This window comes from Dermacentor silvarum, chromosome 3 (assembly GCF_013339745.2).
Source record: "Dermacentor silvarum isolate Dsil-2018 chromosome 3, BIME_Dsil_1.4, whole genome shotgun sequence".
NCBI classification, from domain to species: Eukaryota; Metazoa; Arthropoda; class Arachnida; order Ixodida; family Ixodidae; genus Dermacentor; species Dermacentor silvarum.
The window spans coordinates 73,241,389-73,258,715 of NC_051156.1; the positions used below are offsets into that span (position 1 = coordinate 73,241,389).

Consider the following 17,327-nt stretch of genomic DNA (forward strand, 5'->3'; position numbering starts at 1 on the left):
AATAAACCTTAGTTGTGAGTCGGCGCTTGTGTTCGTGTGTTCTTTCGTCTGTCGTCTTCCTTGTTGCGCCGTTCTGAAGCGATGCATCCGTACCAACTCGAACAATTGTCAATGCTACCCACCGCAGATCAGACACAACAGAAGCTTCGTCATGGTGGCTCGGTTGCCCCCAAGCTTCCCTTCCGACTCATTGGTTTGGCTTTGGGTTCCACCTTTAGCTCCGGGCCTGTCATGTAAGCTTCTGCCAAGGTATCATGGACCTTACCGTGTAATTGCACAAACTTCCCCCGTGAATTATGTCGTCGAGCCTGTGTCACCGTCTTCTGATCAGCGCCGTCGCGGCCGAGAAACTGTTCACGTAGATCGGCTCAAGCCCTTCTACGATCCCTGTGTGTTACCGTATGCTTAGATCGCCAGGATGGCGTCTTTTTTTCCGGGGGACAAATGTAACGAAGAAGTGCCAGTTAGCTAGGTGCATCTCCGGAGTATGAAATACGACGAAGAAGTGCCGGTTAGTCAGGCGCATCACCGGCGCTTTTACCTACGGGGCTTGTCCTGACTGCTCGCAGGGCTCTGACTGCCGCACCGAGTTCGACCTCTCAATCCTGTCAATAAACACCTTGACAACTATATTATAGCTCTAGTAAGGCAGCCACACCGAGGCGTGGGTCTTCGTCATCCTCACTTCATGGACTGCACGCTTGAGCTGTCGTCGTTATTGCTAGATGAAGGAGATTCGGCCGACTCGAAGCACAAGGCACCGACTAAGAGCAATCTCGGCCGAGGACCACCTTACCTACCAATCGTACCTTTATTTGGAGAAGGAACCTTTGAACAACAGAGACAGTTGGGCGACTTGGTTCAGCATTGCCGGCATGTAAATGCGCCTAATAAACAAGGACGAATGGAAGGACAAGAGACACGTAACGCATACTTTCAACATATTTATTGAAACGCTGGCGCTCATATATATATGCTCACATGTGTTCCACTTGTGCATGTTCACTGCACTCATGTGGCAGTGATGTTCATTTGCCTCAACGTCACGGAAGCTGCAGTAACATAATTTTCGTTTTATTCGCACGGCTTCATAATATGCCACATGACATCATAGTATGCATGGCTTCATAAAGCACCTTCATAATATGTCTTGCCCATTGATTGCGATTACAAGCGAGAACAGTACGAAATGACCGCTCATCTTACTTTCTTCTTTGCTTCATCGCGTGCCTGATGGCAGGAAGCCTGTTTCCTATCCTTCGTACTTCTGCCCCGGCCCCCGAAACTAAAGTGTGCTTCCAGTAGCCAGACGCCTTCAGGCGGTCAACTTGCTCTGAGAAACAATGGTGTGAAGTGAGGGCATGGTTTCTTAAGAAAGTTCCTCAGAAAGCCAAGCAATGTGCAGGCAAGTGCGCATTGATCTGCAAATATTGTTACGTTCAGCTACATTTGAACCTACTCGCAACAAATTACTCCTGACTGGAACTGAGATGAGCCGAAAAACGGAAAATTATATTGCTAGGATGCAATAAGAGAAGTTAGTGCTCAGTAGCCTGGTAACATCTCACGTTTCGTGACTAGTAGTCAGCTCCGTCTGCTTCTGCAAGAGTGGATTTCTCCAAGCAAAGCAGTTACACGAGAACGGCACCATAAGTCAGAAGTTTTCACAGGAAAATTAATCGGGTATAGCACACACAACAGGTGCTCAAAAGCAATGGCTGGGCGCGTAACGATATATTTTAAAGAAAAGCATAAATGGAACGCCTCTACTGCCTGTTCATTAATAAAAAAATGACGTAGCTTCGCCCGAAAAGCGAAGCATCAATTGCGATAGCAAATTAGTGGAGAGCTATTCGGAGTAGGGATAGTAGTTTTATCGGCTGCATAAACTTGGACACATTCGCTTATTAATTGAATTAAGAAGCGTGGTGTCAGCGCGCACAAGCAAACATGAATAGATAACGCTTACCGATCGCAGACAACGATGTCAAAACGCGGGTAGCGAGCGCAGCCGCCGCAGCGGGCTATGGCTTTAGCGGAAACTCAGCGGCAAATGCACGGCGCATACAAAGCTCACAGCCGTGTAGAGATCACTTTTAAGAGACGGTGTGGCTGACCGCCACAGCGGGGCAAAGTACAAGCGAAGTTGTTGGCAAAGTAGAAGCAGCCGCCCCCCCCCCCTCCCTCCCGCGCTGCCTTTCCGCTTTCTTGCTTTCGCGTGGGAGATTGAGTGGCCAGTTCCCCTTGCGTCCGGTTGAAAGATAAGCGTTTGGTGCCGCGGCACAGCGTCGCCCCGCTTCCCTCCCTCCCATGTCCCCATGGCCTTTCGCGCGACGGTCGCGTTTGCTTTCCGCCGTCTCTCCATGATAGCGCGCGTCCCCCGCGCGCTTTCACTTTATACGGAACCTCACCGCAACGGCGACGCCAACGGCAGAAATCAGGTTGAAGTGTCCATATAATTGCTATCGCAATAAAAAATCGTCGGCCCTTCCACTCCGTGAAGATGGTTAACAAGCGAAGCTGAAACGTGCGGCCCCGTTGTTTATCACTGGGTTAATCCCGAGGGTTCATTAAAGTATTTCTCAATTATGAGGTTACACAGACGTTCGGCTGCGACGGAGAGAATGACGTCACTGACGGTATGCCCGCAGTCCATGGTTGTCGCTTGAGTTCGACGTCTCGAGTTTGCTCGGCGGCGTGGTTAGCCGCATTTGCCCGCCATTGCCACTTGCGATTCTCCGAAATTAAATTGCTTGAAAATTTTATCTTTCCGGTACGCAAGACAATCAATGCCTCATACCCCCGTAAACGCGGCCTTCTCATTACGACGTCAGAGGAGAAGTGAAATACTACGCTGGAATGATGAGCAGCAACGCAGCCAGCTGTGGAAGCAGACGACGACGACGAATGCGGGAGCAAAGGTACGAGCCCGTACCAAGCACTAGAACGAGCTCAACCAGAGGTCCGCCAACGAGCCAACTGCGAAAGAAGATGACGACGCTCGAGCCAATGCTGATGCTAATATCTTTCTGCACACAGGCGATTTCACAATGCCATATACGATTTCGCCAAGACATAAAGATTCACTTTAAAATGCTCAGCAGGGTGTGTCTGATTATTTCTGCTATGCAAGCTCACTACAGAGTTTATTGCCAGACCTTCCATGGTGGCTCAGTCAACTAAGGCGCTGCGCTGCTGAGCACGAGGTCGCAGGATCGAATCCCGGCCGCGGCGGCCGCATTTCAATGAAGGCGAAATGCAAAAACACCTGTGTGCTTGCGTTGTAGTGCACGTTAAAGAACCCCAGGTGGTCCAAATTATTCTGGAGCCCTCCACTACGGCCCGCCTCATAATCAGAACTGGTTTTGGCACGCAAAACCCCAGCAAGAAGTGCCAGAGCGGTAACGCAGCCGTACGAGTTTTAAGTTTTCCTGTGTGCTTAGATTTAGGTGCACGTTGAAGAACCCCAGGTGGTCCAAATTATTCCGGAGTCCCGCACTACGGCGCGTCTCATAATCAGGTGCTGGTTTTGGCGCGTAATACTCGACAATTTATTATTTATTTTCAGCTTTTTCTTAATTCTCAGTGGCATTCTAATTCGTATCTTTTTCCAATAATTCGTGTTGGGGATGGAAAAGTAGACTACTTAGTCGCCTTGAAGTCGACTGCGCTTCCATTTATGATGGTCGGAGTTATTGAGATCAACTGACGTTTTAAATACGGTACACCATACAGCGTAAAGAAGCCAAAATAATAGTGATATTATTAGTGACACGTCTAAAGTTATTAATTACGTAATCTATCTCAGTATAAATCGTCTTTCGTTTTAAACAGATGATTGAATATGCAGCATCACGAGCGGGGTTCTCATGCTTTCTGTACGTCCTGTATTTTTGACATTTCGTGGTATTTTAAACATACTTTATGCTTCTTTTGCATCGTCCCGAAGACACAACGGCATAAAAATTGGTGTCACTTGGTACGAAAGGGGGCGGAGAGGTTACAACTATACCACTTCAATGAACTTTCGCAGGTATCTCGCAGGCATCTCGCAGGCATTTCGCAGTATAGGCATTATATATTTAATCAGAAATATTTTCAAGATGATTGAGTCCACTACAAGATACAAATACAAAGGGTCTGGTCGTCAGGGCACGAACAATTTGTGATATGGTGCAATCTCCCAATCACATAATAGCGTTTGTGAAATATGATTTGCTCTGAAAGCGCATAAGCACTAACGCATAAATTGGGTAATGTCAAAATGAGGTTGCGAATGACGCTGCAAAGTTCGTTGCTGTTGACAACGTGAAGCCACTTTCGAAATTATAGAAACTGCGCCGATTTAATTAAGTGAATGAAAGGTACATTTTTTACCTGTATGTTGTCAAGCTCACCACTTGTTAGCGTAAACTTGTGACCAGCAGAAGTTGTGTAAAGTTTTGCTTTCTTAACAAAAAAGAAAATATTTCTGTAAAAGTTCTGTACCTTTCTGCTATTTGTCAAGTAAACAATGTAACCGCAACAGCCGAGTAAACGGCTGGTACTTTTTCTTGCTATAAAGTCAAACGCGGAGGGGAAATAACTTCATAAATGTTCAAAGTTTTCTTTTTCTAATACGTGACCTTTCTTCAAGAAAAATAGGCAGCAATGAATTTTGGCAAGTGCAGAGCATTCGTCAAACTTTCAATCGGGCTTGACATTTTTAGTGCAAGCTTGTCGTTCGAGAGTATAAAAGCCGACTAAGAATTCAAGGAACTATAACTGCGTGTCTTTTCTGCTGGGAAAAGAATGAAGGCACTTCAGGTTCTTCTTGTCATTTGCGTGTTAACTACGGCCATGTAAGTACTGTATAGATATTTAAGGCATACACATTTTATTGCTAAGACATTCAGAGAGCACTACAAAAAATAATAGCGCTTTCGAGAACTGGCTACTTCAGTAAAGCCGACGCGTGATCCGGTGATGGTCGTGTCTGGTCGTTTCTTCTAGGCTGAGATTCTCTAGCATATTGCTAGGCTGTATGTGTCGGAAAGTAGTGTCATTTTGGCATTTTAACACACGCAATAAAATATTACACTATCTATTAGTACTGTTGTGCTATGTAGTACAGATTGAAATTCGTTCTGGATAAATGTGTCAGTACACAGAAATTGTCCGTGCGCATAGGGTTGATAGTTATGATCGCCTTCGCTTGTGCCGTAGCGGAAATTATGAATGAGGAAAAAAGAAATCTTAAAAACCTCCATGCCACAGCTTAGTAACCGTAATGTAATTTCATTATAAAGTTCATTGTTTGATTAATATTGCTGGAAAACCCCGTGAATTTATTCACCTTTCTAAGGCCTGGTCACCAGGCAACAATTGTAACGTTTGCCTCAATGATGACCTTGGTGAAGTGTTTTCTTCACCCACATACCTTGCTACTAGAGCGAGTATTACGCATAAATCTCGGTAGTAGGCCACCACGATCACAAAAGCACGAGCACAGTTGCACGTGCAAAGTGTAGCCAAGCCCCGCAGGGGCGTCTGCGTGAGCAGGCACTTGGTGTATGGCCACACCATGGACCCGAGCAAACGAGGCTTGGACCCGTATACGTTTAATCGTGCGTGGCTTAGCCGTGTCCGGGGAAAAGGGGATCCTGGGGGGTTGAACTGAAGCTGGGTTCTCGAACCTTCATGGCCCCTCGGCGGAGGCAACACACCTCTTTGGCCTCCGCTTCACGTAGACGGCACCCCCGGACTGACCCACCCGGGGAAATCGGTAGTTGCCTTTTCCTGTCCTTGTCTTTGGTCTTCGTCTTTCCCTCTCACTTTCTCCGTTTCCTGTCCTCTGCTTACTTCTGTATCACTTCCGATTTTCCCGGAAGCGAGGGTTAACCTTGTGGGACAGCCAATCTAGGTTATTCATAATGGGTTACAGTGCACATGTACCACTGGCGTGATCAGAATTGAATATTTCAAGTCCTGTCGCGTCCCCTAGTTGGGCTCCGTGGTGGGTGGCTGGCATGCCTGCCGAATACTGTGGCATCTATATGGCTACCATTATTCCTGCACTTCCTGATCGCTCCCTTAAAAGAGGGCGCCCAAATGAAACTTTCAACTTCTTTTTACAACAGAAAGAAACATTTCCCAGGTATCACGTGATACATAGTGAGCACGGAACCAAGACTGTTCGAATGATATCCCCTTTCGTAGTATCGAAATGTTTGACAGACACCATAGGCCCTGGCTATAAAGTAACGAAGATGGCAAGTGGCGACCTCCTGCTGGAGGTACGTGACAAGCTGCAGCACACCAAACTGACAAACCTTGCTGCATTCGGGGACATTCTCATTTCTGTAAGTCCACATAGATCCATGAATATTGTCCGTTGTGTCGTTTCGGAAATCTACCTGCTTGAACTGACTGAAATTGAACTGCTCGAGGGGTGGAAAGATCAGAGCGTTGTAAATGTACAAAGGATTAAAATAATACTTGAAGACAAGGAAATCCCAACTAAGCATTTGATGGTCACCTTTCGAACCAACAACCTGCCTGAATACAGCCAAACTGAGTACTGTAAAGTTCGCGTACGACCGTACATCCCAAATCCGCGCCAATGCTTCAAGTGTCAGCGGTTTGGGCATGGGTGTCAAAGCTGTCGAGGGCGCTCTACCTGTGCGAAATGTGCCTCAAATGACCACACCTCTGACGTCTGCACTTCTGCTACACATTCTGTTAACTTTGACGGAGACCACACGTGTTATTCGCGATCGTGTCCGTCATGGAAAAAAGAACAGGAAGTAATCGAACTCAAGTTCAAATTGAATATCTCTTTCCAAGAAGCACGCAGACGTTTTTTCTTGACTCACAATCTATCTAAACCATATTACGTTGATGTGACGCGGTGGGGGGCAGCGTCACTTTCTACGGTGGCCGTCCGAGTCACATCTAGTGTGCCGGCAGTCAAGCCGCCAGCCCCCTCGGTGGTAGCAGCCAACACTGTTCCGCCACCCAGCAAAATGAGCCAGCAGTCCTCCGTGCCTGTGGGCTCTACGACACTTAGGACCTCGGCTCGGTCAGCGCCTCGGCGGACGTGATAGATACATCACCAAGTACACCGGCGTCCTAGACGCCGAAGGATCGGCGCAGCTCTCAAGAGCGCGCTAAGAAAGACAAACCCCACATCACGGGGCCCGGAAAGGGCCTTGTCGGCTAACATAAATTTCCTCTCTAAAACACACAGCACAAAACACCTTCACTATGGATACACAAATACTATATTTGAATGCCAGGGGTCTTCTCCACAATCTCGATGACGTTAAATAACTCCTACATAAACATATTCCAAAGTTGCTGTGTGTTCAAGAGACACACATGAAACACACACAAACTTTCTTCGTCAGTACGCTATCTTCCGAAAAGACCGTGACGAGGCCAACGCCTCATGCGGTGGTGTAGCAATCGTTGCAGACAAGTCTGTATCTTGTAATCATGTAGCATTACAAAACCCCTTGAGGCAGTGTCAGTTAGGGTAGCACTCTTCAATAAGTTGGTAACTGTTCCATGTATATTCCCCCAAACTATCTCATAAAAACAGATTTCTATAACCTCATTGATCAACGTCCGGAACCCTACCTAGTTGTGGGTGATTTTAATGCCCCCAACACGCTGTTGGGAGACTCGCGATGTGACGCGAGAGGTCGACTCATTGAAAATTTTCTTTTGACCTCTGGTGCCTGCCTTTTTAATAAGAAGGAGCCCACATATTACAATGCCCAGCGTAATTCGTATTCACCGATAGATCTTGCAGTTGGATCAGCTTCTCTTCTGCCTGACCTTGAATGGAAAGTTATTTTCAATCCTTTTGGAAGTGACCACTTTCCTGTAACTTTAAGCTTAATATTACAGCATAATAACCCTCCCAACATTCATCGACGGAAATTTAAAAAAAATTTAAATGGGAGCATTTTAAAAATCAACTTATTTACCACGAGATTTTCTAAACAATTTTAGTATCGATGATGCTGTCGCATAGTTTACCGCTTTTATTATTGATGCTGCTGAAAAGTGTATCCCACAAACGAATGGTGGTTCGCATAAAAGACGTGTTCCCTGGTGGAACGAAGACTGTAGACCGGCGCGAAAAAGGTAAAATAAGGCATGGGGCATATTGCGTAGATCTCCAAATGTAGAAAATCTCATTCAATTTAAACACATTAAATTGCAGGGAACGCAGGCATGACGTCAGACATAGAAAGCTGGGTGAGGTTTCTCTCGGGTATAAATTCATACACACAGGGGCCAAAAGTGTGTAATGGCTTAAGAAAGCTAAAGGGGCAACAAATCCATCCGTTGCCTCTGGTGAATGACCAAGGGAATATTGCAGGACCAGGGAGACTGTCTTGGAGAGCACTTTGAGCATGTGTCAAGCTCAATACATTATTCAAAACCCTCCTTAAATACAAACAGATGCAAGAATGTAAGCCATTTGTACGCAAATGCCGACAGAACGAACCGTATAACCGTACTTTTAGTATTGCCGAGTTGAGAGCTGCCTTGATCGTATGTAAGAGCTCTGCAGCGGGAGCTGACAGAGTCATGTATGACATGATTAGGAACGTGCACTCTGACACACAACTAACACTACTGGCACTTCTCAACACTATTTGGGCTGCCGGATATCTTCCATCTGCATGGACAGAAGCGATTGTCGTCCCTGTATTGAAGCAGGGTAAAGATCTTCCTCGGCGGCAAGTTACCGTCCCATAGCTCTCACAAGTTGCATGTGCAAGCTATTTGAAAAAATGCTTAATCGGCGACTCATATATTTCCTCGAACTGATGAAAATGCTTGATCCTTATCAGCGTGGCTTTAGAGAAGGGCCATCCACAACTGATCATCTTGTGCGCATTGTAGGAAATATCCGGGACGCATTTGTGCATAAACAGTTTTTCTTATCGATATTCCTTGGTATGGAGAAGGCGTACGACACAACGTGGCGTTACGGAATCTTGAGAGACATGTCGCGAATGGGCATCCATGGCAATATGCTAAGCCTAATAGAAATCTACTTGTCTAATCGTACCTCCCGCGTCAAAATCGGGAATGTATTGTAACGTCCATTTATACAGGAAACTGGTGTACCCCAGGGAGGCGTGTTCAGCTGCACACTCTTTGTCGTTAAGATGAACACACTTCGTGCCTCATTACCACCGGCTATTTTTTTATTCCGTCTACGTGGACGACATACTAATAGGCTTCAAGTCCTGTAACCTCGCAGTGTGTGAGAGACAGGTACAGCAGGGCTTGAACAAGATATCCAAGTGAAACGGGTTAAAAAATGGGTTTAAACTTAACTCCCACCAAAGGTCTTGTGTTCTTTATACAAGAAAGAGCGGCCTCATTCCAGATCCCTGTGTAGAACTGTATGGGCAGCAAATACCTGAGAACAAAGAATACAAGTTTTTAGGAATCATACTTGACTCTAAGCTAAGTTTCATTCCCCACATAATATATCTCAAAGCAAAATGCCTAAAAACAATGAACCTAATGAAGATTCTATCTTACACATCATGGTTCAGCGACAGTAAATGTTTAATGAATCTGTACAAGAGCCTCATTCGATCGCGACTAGATTATGGTGCTGTAGTATATCACTCTGCTGCCCCAAGCGCGCTAAAGGTGCTAGATCCCGTTCACCATCTAGGTATCCGCCTGGCCACCGGCGCTTTCAGAACAAGCCCTATTGAAAGCTTATACGTCGAATCGAATGAATGGTCACTCCATCTGCAGAGATCATACATCAGCTCCACGTATTTCCTCAAAGTCCACTCTAATCATGAACCTCCGTGTCCTACAACCATTAAAGATTTGTCATGTACTACACATTTTCACAACCGACCCTCTATGAGACGTGCTATCTCACTGCGTGTGAGAGAACTTAGCGAAGAAATGGATGTCCCACTTCTCGAACATCATCTAATGCCTCCAGGTAAGCTGTTACGCCCTGGGAGTGACAGGTGATAGCATGTGATGTATCCTTTGTAGAGGTCCCAAAGCACGCTCCTGAACTCGAAATAACAGTGAATTTCCGTGAACTCCAATCGAAGTACTCTTGTTCTGATTTGTACACCGACGCGTGAAAGTAATATGCCGGCGTATCTTACGCGGCTGTCGGTCCCTCTTTCTCTGAATCAGACGTAGTGAACCCTTATACAAGTATCTTCACTGCAGAAGCCTATGCAGAACTCTCTGCTGTTAAACACATCAAGAAATTGAAACTACAGAAGGCAATAATATTCACGGACTCAAGTGTCGTAAAGGCACTAATGTGTTTAAGGAAACACAAAAATCCTGTTTTTATCAAACTTTACTCATATTTGTGCAATATTTACTCATCTGGTAGACATGTGACAATACGCTGGGTTCCTGGTCATAGATCCATCGAGGGTAATGTGCTAGCAGAAAAAATGGCGCCATCAATTACATCTCAAGCTACTAATCTTAGCAGTACTATTCCTGCCAAAGATCTCAAGCTTTTTTTGCGAACGAAACTGCGAAGCAACTGGCAACGCATCTGGGACACTGAAACCAATAATAAGCTCCACTTGATTAAGCCACAGTTAGGTTTCTGGCCCTAGACTATGAAAACACGAAGAACAGATGTCCTCTCGTGTCGTCTCAGAATAGGGCACACATATGGTACTCACAATTTTCTGTTGACTGGTAACGAGCCTCCAACCTGTGGTCGATGTGGTAAGAGGCTGACCGTCCTCCATGTCCTCCTGGAATGTCGGGAAGCCGAAACCGAGAGAAGGAAACATTTTCCTCTTGCATATCGCTATTGTGTCCCACTCCATCCCTGTATGGTTCTTGGTACAGAACCACTTTTTAGCACAAAAGCAGTCCTCGTTTTTTAAACGATGTTGTCCTACATGTTATAAGCCCAATAAATTCGTAGCGCATCATCACTCCAGAGGATGCCGCTGTGACTATAGTTCAGTATTGACGCTTTTCGCGGCGATCCCGTGGGCGCTTCCATGTTTGATCACGTGGTGACGCGTCCATTGCTTGCCTCAAATGCATCCGTTGCCTCCTTGTTTACAATGGAAGTGTATGACGCCGGCGCGGCTTAGAAAACCTCTGTTTTCGGACATATCGTAGACTGTGACTAGGTGGCCGGCACTAAGCTTTGAACACAGCTTCAGAGAACATACAAAAGCGCTTTTGCAGCTAATTAAGCTATGTCCGAATGGTGCAAGCAGCGTATATGGTGCTTGTTCTAAAAGCGGCGCTAAATATGCATTCCAAGCTATCCAAACATTCCGCTCATCAATTCAGTCAGGATTAGTGTGTTTTGCTATTTATTCTTTATTCGGCAAACATTTTGAAGTGGTGGCTTGTCAGTTTCAGACTCAGTGAGGTTCCTCGGTGCGGCCACTATCTGATTATTTTCTGCCCTTTCGCTCGCGGGTGTGCTCAGTTCCGATAGATTTGTTCTTGCTGCGCACAAGGCTTGAAGCTTAGGTGTTTTGTACATTGTAATACCTTGTAGCAAATATATATTACAGCTAGTAACTCGCTTACTCTGGCGGACCGTCACGAAACATTCAGCTTCGATTCGTGCGCCATCGGTGTAGTCCGTCATTTATTGTGCGTGTACAGTACACATATATTCAAGTGTGCGCCCATTCACTTATTCTTGATACGTCGGCGATAGAGTGGGTGTAAAGTTTTCCTGCCATTTGGGACATAAGTGTATAGATAACATGCACGAAACTTACTATGACAGGAAGCGGTGCTACTCCTTTTGTCATTGTACAACGAGTAGTACTCACTCTTGCCGACGTTCTGGGGATGAAGCCCTTTCTTTGAAGGTTAGCGATACAAGGCTGGCGGATGAGCCAATTTCTGTATCCTCGACGAAAGCCGTACATCACGAAGTGCCGGTAACACGTTCGGACAGTTGCAGCAGTGGTCCGCGAACTTGGCCACACAGATTCATTCTATTCCTTAACATGCCAGTCACTATTTTTGCAGCCAACTACACACGTCTTCTATCCACATGATTCAATCTAGCATGATTGGAGCACAGTGTGTTAGCGAAAACTCAGTTGCATTTCCGACAGCTGATTGCACAGAAGCAAGGTAGAAGCGGCAGTGGAAACGTTTCGTATTCGTGCGCGGTCGCTGAGGAGAGGTATGGCGCGCCGCCGTGAGCTCCATCTCGTTTCTCTAAAACAAACTGTTCCGCGAAAAGGGCCAATAGCACGTGCCTCCAGGCCCTTGTGGTTGAAGGGCTCTGTTTAGGCAGTAGTGCTTTTGCCAATTACTGCTTCTGACATAATTTGTATATAGTAGCATTTATTCGCAATGCATATTTCATGCTCATAGCACACGCCATTAGGCATTTACATAATTTTATTACATGTAGATTCTATGCACTTTACAGCGAGTATTTTTAGGCCCCCTTACATACACGTCATATCCACCACTCGTAATTCATCGCTCTAATTCGAACTCATTAATATCGACCTGGCACTCTTTGGCCGTTATTGGCCCTTGCGCCATTAAACCCCGTACATCGTCATAGTGTAGCCAGTGTACACTATCAATAGGTGGTTCCAGCCTAAGTAGCACGTTAGCAGCGTCAGAATTTGGAGAAGAAAGAGAAACAGAAAAGGTAGGAAGGTCAACCAGGCGCGTCTGATTTGATGTACTACGTTAGGGAAGGGGGATTAACGAATGAAAAGAACGAAATAAGAGAGAGTGAGGTAGTAGCACTGGGAACACCGACCACTGAGGCCAGTCTGTTTCCTAAAAGTTACTATTGCAAACGTCGCTAAGTAACCCTGAGTTTTGCCTACTCGGAAGAACGTCGTGTCCGACGTTGAAACGATGACGGAAACAGAATACGAGTTCGATCGTGTACGTATATCCGTTCCAACCAGTGACATATAGGCGGTGGTGCGAGCATAAGAACAATCAGTAAGCTTTGGTACAGGCAACCCGTAACAAGATTTGTCGGAGTAAAGGTACATCACTGCGGGAAAGGTGCGTTGGGATTTTCAGCTTGATTGCATAGTGGAGTATATAGACGCGACAGTTTTAAACACTCGAGTTAGTCCAAAAACAGTCCTCATTTGAGCAAGCAAACGAAAACCATTCGTCGCGTGTTTTAGAGCGTAAGCTGTTCTGGGCTCATTCCAATAGCCGTTTCGGTTCGCGATGGTGTCCGCCGCCGCCTCCGCCGATGGCGTCTGGTGATCATAACCGCTATCGCTGGAAATGCCAAAAAGCCCCCGGTTCCCGCCGAGATCAAACCCGCGCTCGCTGCCTGGGAGCCACATACTCTACCACCGAGCCACGCAAGCGCTTCCTAAACGTGCTTTTATAAACGTAAAATGTGCTTTTATAAACGCAGGCGCAGACGATCCGAGCCTCCGCCAGTATGGTGGCGCCATCTGCTTAAGGCACCTGCAAACGCAGCTTGCACATGCACAGACGACGAGATGTCATTCAGACGAGGCCCGAAATAAAAAAAACGCGATTTCCAGCCTCCGCTAGTATGGTGGCACCATCTAGTTAAGGTGCCTGCAAACGTCACAGGCCTGCGCGGCCAGGCATCATCGGGCTCAGCAGACTGCTGTGCAGAAACCATTACAAGCCGCAGCTCGCCGTCGACGCCGGGCTGGCAGTTCAGATCGTTCTCGTCAAAACGAGGCGAAGAGACTTTATCGCGAAGATCCTGGTGTGCATGGTGCCGAAATTGAAGCTACTCTTGAGCCGCTCCACCAGCTTACTCTGTGACTGCGCTGCGTGTGCCGCGCCAGCCTGTGACTTTTTTTTGGACAAGGCTACGACAACAGTCTAAATGGGCTATTGAAAGATAATGTAATGTACACGAGAGATCGCTTAATGCAGGCCTTTTATAGTCTCACTGCCAACCTTATCTTATCTAAGATACCATTTGCTCAGGCGTCATGGATCTTATAAGCTGAGGGCGCATTAGCGTGGCAGTTCCAAAAAATACCAGCAATAGAAGTTGTGCTTAGCTGATGTAGTAACAGAATGTAAAGTGGGAAATTCTGTTGCCGTAGAAATAGTAATATATGAACCCTTCAATTTGATTTGGCTTTGATTGATTTGACCAGCGTAAATGTCGAAGTCCTCAACCCAACGCTGTAGTCCCATATGAAAAACGTTTCTCATCTTGCAAAGTCACCGTTGAATGACCATTCTGTACTATTCTAGTAATTAGGAGGCTTACTTTAGGCCGTCGTAGGCCCCACGTGCGTAATACAGCCCTTGCATCTAGTGCAAAACCCGATTTAAGGCAGTCTTGTGGAGTTGAAAGTCATGAAAATGTCGCTTGGGGCCTCTGCACCTTGCCGGTGCCGAGGAATTGCAGGGATTGGGGGCTCGACAGAGATGTCGAATGTTCGCTGATTGGGATATATTCTTACAAGGCCGCAGGCGTTTATTTAGAAGGCTCGGCGCTAAAAACACTGGATGAGGGCGGGGCTGCCTGACCAAAAGCAAGGTCACTCTCCTCATTCGCTTCCACTGCCCCTTCTCCTCTTCTTCGTGTTAAAACGTGTCCTACCTTGCTCCTCGCGCAGAAGAGTCTGCTGAACGAAGTCCGCAGAAATATTCATTAATCGCCTTCGCACGTAAACCTGTGACGCCATACCCACTCTTCATTAATGAACACACTAACACCCATGGAAAGGCCCATCGATTCCAGGGTGTAATAATCGACTGAAATCTTTCCTGGAGCCCTCATTGCACGTACCTGAAGAAAATCTCATCGATTGCCCAGGTACTAAGATTCATGAGCGGTAAAATATGTGGCACATCTGTACGCTCCATACTTCAGTTGTACAGAGCTCTATTTCTAGGATATCTACGCTACAACCTTGCAGTGTTGTTAAGTACGTGCAAGTCAAAGGTTAGCTCGTTGGAGAGCTTACAGGGCCAAGCATTGCGCACGTGTTTAGTACTTCCTCACTGCCCGTCAACACCTGCGACAATCGTCCTAGCCCAACATTATCCTATCCAAGCATTTGTTGCTATGGATTGCCTCATGGCGAATATCTGTCATCTTTCACGCTTTCCCGATCATTACTTGGCGTTATTACCCGCGCAGAGGCCGCGTGCCATGCTATCTGAACGGATCATCTGCAATCCAAATTGTCTTTCATCAGGCTACACACCAGCAAAAAGGCCTTCGTTATCCTTGTGTTTCCAACAGCCTCAGGTGCACACCTGAGCATTCCGGGTGTACAGAAGAAAGCCAATCACCCAATAATAGCTCTGAAACCGATGACGCTGCAATTAATAAGTGAGACATACGGGGACCGAATACCCAACTATACCGATGGTTCGGTCTCATCTACTAGCTCCTCAGGTGTCATTCTCATTCCGGCCACTAAAACTACCGTCACATTCAAACTGTCACACATAACAGGATCAACGGCGGCAGACATTGCTGCCCTGCATGCTGCTGTAATATACCTACTGCAAGCAACACCTCAGAAATGGGTCATATTTTGCCACTTTAAGACAGCACATCAGAGCCTGCATTTTGCCCTATATCACAGGACACATGAGTAGCTGGCAGATGAGATAAGATAAGACCATGTTAGAGCTATCGCTAAAAGGCATGAATATATTCGAGTATACCTGGACATTGCCGCATTGCTGATAATGACCTCACCGACAAAGCCGCCCGGTTTGCCCATCTGGAAACTCTCAGTTCATATCCACTTATCTAGAACCGACACTGAAAGCTTCATATCGTGGCTCAAGATATGACACACAAATGTTGGTCTTCGTTTAACCTTCCGAACTGTCATCTTCATAGACTTGATCCATTCATAAAGCTACAAGTGCGAACAAAAGTTTGCCGCTCTGAGGCGACAGTATTGTGCCACCTCTGGCTCATGGTAACATTTACAACAAAATACTCGTTCCGCATTGGAACGGGGAATACGCCCATGTGCGACTCTTGCGGAACTATAAAAATAATGGAACACATGTATCTGTCCCCAGTACGAGGTCGAGTGTGAAGCTCTCCGGACAGCATTGAACCGGGTGGACTCTAGACCATTTTCCGAAGTGAAGATCCTTGGACCATCGCCGTACGCGTCGATGGCAAATATAGCGATGAAAGAATTGTTGAAGTACTCGAACTCGAAACGTTTTGGCGACCATGTGTAGACTTGGTGCGAACTTTCATATGTGGGTGCAACTGTGCTCTCCCATTTCCTCTCTCTCCTTTCATCCCTATACCCACTTCCCCCAGTGCACGGTAGCAAACCGGACGTCTGTCTGGTTAACCTGCCTGCCTTTCCTTTCTTCTATCTCTCTCTCTCTCTCTCTCTGCATAAGAAGAAAAACAAAGAGCTACGCCGTCCGTTCAAAACAAAAATATTGCAAGTTGTAGAAAAATGTATGCATGACGAGTCATTTCATTTGCGTCTGAAGAAAAATTGCACCTAATTTTAATTTTGCGAGATTATATTGAATTCCTATGGCATCAAATTCCGCGATGCTTGGGGCTTTCAAAAGCGCGCAGTACATCGTGTCCCAGTTAATTTGAGTTACCATTGTGCAAACCTTTTAGTGCAATATAAAATAGCTCAACTAAAAGCAACCTGAAGGCCACCCTATGGAGGAAATGACATTTTTACATTCTATCTAGGGAAACTTGAATTTTTATGAACCAGTACCTGAGACGTCTATAATGCTTACCATCATTACACTACATCCAATTGCGCATATTGACAATATTTACTGATCAAACTTGCAAATCCTAAATTCTAGGAAATTTACAATGACAAAATTGTACAGTATTAGAGGAATCACTTCATTTAGTAATTTTTAAAACCCTATCTATTCCGTAATAATTTACCGTTATAAGGAGCTTGCCAAATGTGACAAAGAAATGGTCTCCAATCCACGCTGTGAAAGTGGTAACTGAGTGAAGGTGGTTTACTGAGCTGTAAACGACAACTAGAACGATTGCCCATCGCGACGTAGCTTCAAAGTATTCATGTGAACATATTTCCATGCACTTTTACCTAATTATTAGCCTGAGAAGTTTTGGCGGCCTGCTACTTGACTCAAGCCGGTACTTCGTGCACGTACAAAGAGGGGACCAGAGAGAAGAGAAATTCGCCGCGCCTCGTATGCACGCTGCTCTTAGGGAGTCCTCACTTTAATGGCCTTTCCATAGCACTGTCACAACGCAAATCAATTTTAAAGCGGGTTCTTCTTTTACATACGAGGGTGTAGTGACGTCACTCCCTGCTTCGCATGGTGCCGTTGCCGCAACAGCT

The 17,327-nt window shown here is 46.1% G+C and overlaps 1 long non-coding RNA gene across 1 annotated transcript in view; it reads left to right on the forward strand.

The window, feature by feature from the left end:
* Window positions 1-4,724: 4,724 nt before the first annotated feature.
* The window catches only part of LOC119443859 (uncharacterized), a 28,739-nt gene continuing 16,136 nt past the window's right edge, over window positions 4,725-17,327 (forward strand). The window contains exon 1 of the long non-coding RNA XR_005190323.2: window positions 4,725-4,841. This is a non-coding gene — a long non-coding RNA (uncharacterized LOC119443859). The remainder of the gene's footprint in view (window positions 4,842-17,327) is intronic.